At 37.3% G+C, this 7723-nt stretch overlaps 1 long non-coding RNA gene across 2 annotated transcripts; it reads left to right on the top strand.

Annotated features, from left to right (window-relative positions):
• The first annotated feature begins 1771 nt into the window (after nt 1-1771).
• LOC105437720 lies at nt 1772-5778 on the top strand. Of its 2 annotated transcripts, XR_970694.2 has the most exons (4): nt 1772-1937; nt 4416-4492; nt 4935-5078; nt 5613-5778. It is a non-coding gene; the product is annotated as an uncharacterized LOC105437720 (long non-coding RNA). The 2 variants fall into 2 exon arrangements; XR_004063880.1 differs by lacking the exon at nt 1772-1937 and having other exon boundaries at nt 4333-4492.
• The last annotated feature ends 1945 nt before the right edge of the window (nt 5779-7723 follow it).

Raw genomic sequence — 7723 nt, forward strand, 5'->3', positions numbered from 1 at the left:
ACAAACACATAAGCAACAAATGCACACACTAGCTGTCAAGAATACACAATAGACACACACAAGGGGTATGAATTATCTTATCAGGATGGTCCGACATGAGATGGTTGGATGTGGGTCAAAGCCACTGTGTTGCTCTGAGCATGATATCTTGACAAACATTTAATATTATCACCCGTAACTGAAACCAACACACAATTAATATCACGGTATTAGTCTCTTTTTTGTTCCACCAAGCTAATTTTTGCACCTTGCACAAATGCACTTCTCAACACGAAATATTTCACTAAATTTGTTTTGTTATTTTCACTCAAAATTAATTCAGCCATGCTCACTTTTAATCACTTCACTTATATCTTATTTAACATTGAATACAATGCAGTTGCATGGGTTGTTCTTTTATTTTGTTAACTCAGCAGATGCCACGGTCATGTTCAAGCATTTACGCTTACGACATGTGGTCTCCTGCTTTTTCCTTTTGTATGAAACTTTTATTTTAACTAGAAACAAATTTTGTCAAACTTACATGTTTGTTATTCATCATATTTATTTGTATGTTTCTTTGTATTGATATGAAAAAGTGGAAATAAAACAAAACAAACAAACATATCAGTGGTTCTGGTTCCTTTGTGACAGATGAACCTGGCCAAAGAAAACAAAGGACATAAAGTAATATATACAGGCTCTACACATGTCAAAGACAAGCTTTTATTATTGATATGCATACCAAAATTGCAGAGAGTTGTAGGCCTACTTGTAGACTCTTCCTTCAACGGAATCTTTACAAGTGTCCTGAGAAGATCAAGCAGCAGGCTTATACTTCCCTGGTACGGCCAATCTTGGAGTATTCGTGTACAGCATGGGATCCCTACTTCCAGAAACACATTTCAGCCCTTGAATCAGTGCAAAGGAAAGCTGCCCGTTTTGTGAAAGGGAACTATCAGCGTACGGCTAGCGTCAGCCAGATGCTACAGGAGCTGAAGTGGCCTTCACTTCAAGATAGGAGGACAGTTGCACGTCTTACCATGCTGTTCAAGATCAACTCTCATGAACTCCCGATTACCATCCCAGAGAAGTTTATTCCAGTCGCCAACAACCCCAACAGACCAGTCACCCGTAGTCAGAGACCAAGCCAGTACATCAACTACTCTGCCAGGACCGAAGCATACAAGAACAGCTTCTATCCTCGTACCATTCAGCAATGGAATCGACTACCAGCCACCATCATCAAAGAGTCAACATCGGCCAAGTCCTTCAATACCAAAGTTTGGAGCTACATGCAGAATGACCACTCAGCCCAGCTGTACACAGGCGGGATAGAGCGTCGATGTGGCTCTACTTCATCTATAAATTAGATGATGTCTACAACCCACTCATTTTATGAGCACCTTATTATTTTGTTTTTGAACTTTGCATCAGTTGTGATGTTTGTTGACAGTTTGCGATGCCACGGAAATCTGGACGTATATACCAATTGGTCCTGTCCAGTACCACCTTAGATGTAGTAATAGCTCATGTAAAAGTTATAACTTAGAGCCAATCACTGCGCATGCATATCCATGCATGCAGTGTATAGCCTACGTACTATAGCTGCGCTGCATCAACGAACTCAAACTTGGATTTCGATGAGCATGCGTAATACTACTAGTATCTTTCAGCTCAGTCATGAATATTCATGATGCGTATACCTCTGAACCAATCAGGAGGCAGGATTTTACTCTCATAGGTAAACCTGTTTGGGAAAAAAAAATTCGCGTCCCGGACGCGTCTTATTTTTTCGTACCACGGCGAGGCCGGATTCCTGTTTTATCATGAATATTCATTAGGCAGGGTCGGGGAAAGTCTCGATTCTCTTAAATATTCATATCGAGGTGGGAATGCACGACGCGCGCTATACTCGCACAAAGTGAGAAGATTTAGTTCACGGAGAATGCATATGGGTGAGTAATTGATTGAAATATCAGTAGATTAAGAGAATTTAGTCATTAATTTGAAAAAGCTGTAATTCGTGATCTACTGTAATTTCTTTACATTTTGAGACTGTTCTCAACAGATTTGTGGGGAAAAGGCTAGGAAAATATTTCTCTTGAAATTGCACTTTGATTTTCATCGTCGTGAAGTAGTTTGACTGCGGTTTGCCTTCATGTCACCCTTTAGAGCCCCGGGGTTCCGGCAGGCCCACGTTGGGGAATTTCGGTGCTCATCTGCATCAAGATAAAACTTTCTGATCAGGTTTTATTCCAAATTTGATCGTCATCGTGAATCTAATTCACCAATCATCCATTGAATTTAAATCTAGATTTAACGTTACACCTTAAAATAATCTATGAAGTATGATTTCTTTAATAATCCAAGAGGGTTAATTCTTGTTTATATCTTTAGTAGATGTCGACTCTGTTGGCTATAGACTACTAGTATTACTAAGACTAAGTGCTATCCGTTCGCTCAGTTGCATCATTGGTGCGTGTCAACTTTTAGACCAAAACTGTTTGTGACCATGGATAATCAAACGGCTCCAAACCATATTTCATTTAGACGTAAACCTGGAACTTATTAATAAAAATATTCAAAAACAAACAAACTAGACCTAGGATTCATTTATTTAATGTTCAGATGTTGTGTGTGTCCAGTGTGCTTGTCAAGTTGTCATAACTTTTCTAGATCTAGACCTACATGTATATTAAAGATTTTTTCTTCTCCAAAGTGTGCAGTTCATTTGATAAATCTATTTTTTGTTGGACGTTGTATAAGAGAAGACCCCTAGGGTAGTCGACAATTATGTTTACTTATACGCAGAGGCGGCGGAGCAACTTTCAAAGTGGGGGGGGGGGCACCAACAAAAAAACTTTCTTGAAAAAAGGGCACCTTCAGAGGGAAAATATACCATTTTTTTGACATTGGTATATACCCCTATTTTGTGATTACATTATCAGGGATGATTTCAATATTTGTTTCTCTTAATACAGCATTTAAGATATTGCTTAAGTATCATACTTTGCAGTTTTTGGCTTGCAGTGCGAAAAATTACATCTTATAAAGAGGAAAACCCAATCCTGATGGGGTTATATAAGCACAATCTCATAACGGAAGACTGAATAGATCTGTGATAAGTTACATAATTATAACATCTATAACTATGGGCAAGCGTAGCGAGCGAGCTTTGTGGGAAATTGCTTTTAGTCGCTTGAAATTAGGGACACGTTTAATGATGAGAGGAAAAGGGGACACTTATCGAAAGGGTTAAGACACTTATCAGAAAAGAAAAGAAGCATGTGTCAAAGTACAAAGGCTAATTATCAGAGGTGAAAATGGGGCACTTCTTACACCTAAACAAAGAGGCATGCACCAGGGATGATAAGAACATGGGCATTTGTCGACGGAAAAGAGGCACCCATCAGATTTTGATAGGGGGCATTTATAAGCAGTGAAAAGGGGCATTTATGAAAAAGGGATATAGGTTCTTTATAAGAAAGGAAATAGGGTACATATCATTGTTAAAAGGGTAATGAGAAGGGGAAGTGGCTCTTATTAAAAAGAAAAAGTGGCACATGTTTAAATAAACGGGGCACTTATCAAAGACGAAAAGGGGTAAGGGTGCTTATAAGGAAAAAAGGCATTATATAGGAAGGAAAAGGAGGACGTGTCAAAATAAAAGGGGCATTTATAAGAGATGAAAAGAGTACTGACTAGGAGGGGAAGGGGTGCTTGTCAAAGTAAAACAAGTATCTCTCAGAAGTGAATAGGGTCATTTACAAGAGATGAAAAGGGGCACTTAAGAGAATGAAAAGGAACTATTTTCATAGATGAAAAGGGGCATTTATGAGAAGGGAAAGGGCCTATTTTTAAATGGAAGCACTTATAAGAAAAAGGGGCACTTATTAAAAATGAAAGGGAGCACATGTGAAGATATAAGGTGCGCTTATCCAAGTTAAAAGGGGTAGTTATTAAAAGGGGAAGGGGCACTTTAAAAACTTAATAGGGGCACTTGTCAGAGTAAAAGGGGCACTTTCCTATGTAAAAAGGGGCACTTTTCCTATGCAAAAAGGGGCACTTTTAGGGTACTTGACCAAATGGGAGGGCACTCTGCCCCCCCCCCCTCTCGGAGCGCCGCCTCTGCTTATATGGTATGTAGTCCACCTCTTCTTGTTATAATAAACTAATTCTACTTAGTACTGCTTCGTGTTCATAGGCCATAGAAACCACTGTTTGATGCACAAGTTAAATCTTCCATTTAGTTTTACTTTGTACTGTGGTTCATTACATAGGAATGTTGATTTCCACACCATATTAAAATTAAGGCCAACCATGACATAAAAATATCTATTAATTTGAATTATGCTAGATCTATTTTATTTTGTTAAGGAGAAAGGGATGCCTTGATTGTCGTATTGATTTTCTTCTTCTTTTTGTTCCAAAAGATTGAAACTGAAGAGCTGGAAGGAGGACATTACAACATCTCTTATATTTGCAAGATGAAGCAGAAAGTCCCATGCAGGTACAGTTATCAGGTTATTTAGCACACACATATTAAACGACCACCTATTAATTCACTCAAAAGAAAATGGAACTAAGTTGACATTGCAAGCATATATAGTGGAGGGTATATTTTATTCTAGTTCTGCACCTAGTATACAAATATTGATGTCTTTTCTTTCTATGTTTACAAAGGAAAATTTGTCCTTATTTACAGGAGGTCCTGTGTTTAGAAGAGCCATATCAAATGCACATTGTAAGCACTACATGTAGGGTATACACAGGACCCCTCATTTTTTTGTTGTTGTAAGGGGTACTTTCACTTCTTGAGCAATGAAGATGAAGAAGAACACAAAATAAGATTGATAAAAGTCTGTTTATAGGATGCATTATGGTTGATATGTATCCATCAGTATCAGTTTTTAATTGAAGTACATGTACCTACTTTGTTTTCTCTCATGTAGGATGATGCCTCTCTACAGTGGATGATGAAGGCATTCTGGTTTGCAAACTCAGGAGAGGAACAAAGAACAGATGTTGACGGGATCATATCTAGAGATGCGGGCCTACTACACTTCATACGAGCAAGTGTGCTATTATACATGAAGGTACCCCCAATACATTTTTGTGGAACAAATGTCATGGAGAAAATTATAGATCTAAAACAGATATTTTTCATTGTCAGTTGACTTGTAAAAGAATAATTGACTTAATATCACAATTGTAATTTAGATTAAAAATTAAATGTCAATATAGATGAAATATAAGTCTACATTACGTATGTTTCAGTAGCATTATTTCCAGTACATTCTCTGGTCAAAGTTGTTTGGTCATTTTATGTCCCATACTTAACCGAGTATTATTCAATTACCGGTATGAGCACGAGTTGTATTACATTGTATTACTTATTTCATACCTTGTCTGATCCGAGCTCCAGCAGGCCTATCGTCTTAATGGGATCATCAGTAATAATTTAAGATGCGGTCAGTATTTAAACTAGTCTTGTACAAAAAATAGTTTAGGTTTGCCCACTAGAACCCCAAGTGAATTTCAGTCCTTCCTTTTTCTGAGCAGGTATCAGGGTGTATGTTATTAGTCATTGTTGATTTTTTTATATCTTATTTCATTTTTCCATTCAACAGACTTGGGTTATATTTTTTTCTGAAAACTAGGCTACAACTTTAGTGATGGATGCAGAAGATATCTACACGAGACTACGTCTTAAAGATGCCACCCTCATATAATGAAAAAGGACAATAGAGATGGGTTTAAACTGGAATATTTACATGATATTTATTTGTTATTTGTATTATATGTTTGTAGAATACTACATTCAATAAAGCTAATGAAGTTTATCATCTTGTCGACTTTCAAATAATTAAAGATAACTAATCCTCAACGAATAAACATTAAAATTCTAACAATGTCAACTACCATCTTATAGGATGAAACTGAGGACTGGGCAGAAAGATTCTCCTTCAAATTTGATTGATAAAGGTCTATCAGTCTATATCAAAGATTGAATTAATCAATGATATTTTGATTATAATTATACATGTTAAAATTCATTTACCTCTATGGACTTCTGTATGGGAAGTTTTGTAGATTATGAAATTATTGCTACTTCAAGTATTGTATGTAAGAAGGTTTGAAAGACAACACTCTAAATGCATTAAATATGGAAACTGCTAATCCTCATTGCCTTTCGTATCAAACTTGTAGCTTTTATAGAATCATGTTTCGATGCTTCCCAACTAAAGAAAACAGGGAGTGGGGGGGGGGGGGGGGGGCTTGCTATCCTCTTATCTTATCCTCTGTACAAATATGATTATATGTTTATTATTAGAAGGATTTAGAAAGTGAAATTTTGAATTATAGCATTACTGTTGGTAGAAGTAATGGCAGTGTCGGGAGGGGGGGGGGGGGGTTCCTGGTGAAATTTACGGTATGCCAATGTCAAATTAATAAAAAAGAGAAAACTATTCTTAATAATAAAAATTATACAGTACATGGGCCTCCTAACAAAAACCCTGGTACCACTGTTGTGTTTTGAGTGTGTGTGTGGTTTTTTTTTTTTTGGGGGGGGGGGGCTGGCAAACCAATTACAAATTTCCAGTGTTAAATGCAAATTTTTTCTTTAACAAAATTATGTCAATATATTGTAATTAAACAATGTTTCACTTTCCTTTTTTTCAAGTTAGATATTTGAATAAAATGATTAACATACTTTCCGGTTTCTCTGGCCTCTACATTAAAAATGTTCTACTTCTAGCAAAGCTCCTGGAAAGGCTGCAAAAAGGGAGAGTGAAGAGAATGAAATTGAAATGTGGACAGTAATGGAGTGAATATGGAATGGTTGATGGTAGTTGATAACGAGTGAATGCAAATGAGTGGCAACAAGTACGACTGAAAGTGAGACAGAAAGGAATTGCAACAGGTTGCTCAGTCAAGAGAACAAACCTTGCAGAAGATAGTTTTCGAAAGACAGAGAAAGAGAGAAAAGGGGAATTATAAAAAAAAAAGGAAAAGGGGGCATGTGTCAAAGGGGCATTTATGAGAAAGGGTTGGGGTTGGGGCTCCTATTAAACAGGGAAAGGGGCACATATCAAAAGGTAAAAGGGCACTTGTTAGAAAGTTTAAGGGGACGCGTGTCAAAGTAAAAAAAAATGAAAGGGCTTTTATCAGATATCACAAGGGGCACTTATGAAAATGGAACAGCATGGAATGGCACTTATTATGAAGTTAAAGGGGCATTTGTTGAAGAAAAAGGGGCACCTGTCAGATTTGAATAGTGGGTAATTATCGCCAGGGCTGTAGCCAGAGTTTGGGGGGGGGGGGCACATACATGTAATTGATCGACGTCCTGGGGAGGGGTCAAAAAGAGTTAAACCGATCTTTGATTTTTTTTTTTCTTCTTTTTTTTCTTCAATGTATGTGAAAGAATGTAGTTTTCTCTCGAGTTTGTCTCATCATGCGTGGGATCTGTGGGTGCTGGGGTTCCTGCAGCAACCCTGTACATGGATTTTCTTCAGTGGGTGCATATAACTCGTGGACTTCACATTGTAAACCTTCAAATGATGAATTATCATCGAGTCCCCCACCCCCCCCCCCTTCCCTCATTATTTTAGAAAGAAACCAAAGAGAACTTTTAAGAGAAAAAGAGAAAGGAAAGGAAAAAATGGTAGCTAGGCCTAAACAAAAACAAGAGGCAAGATAAAAGAAAACAAGATTGAAGATATGGTATCAATATTAT

This window comes from Strongylocentrotus purpuratus, unplaced genomic scaffold, assembly GCF_000002235.5.
Source record: "Strongylocentrotus purpuratus isolate Spur 01 unplaced genomic scaffold, Spur_5.0 spur5_scaffold_14, whole genome shotgun sequence".
NCBI classification, from domain to species: Eukaryota; Metazoa; Echinodermata; class Echinoidea; order Camarodonta; family Strongylocentrotidae; genus Strongylocentrotus; species Strongylocentrotus purpuratus.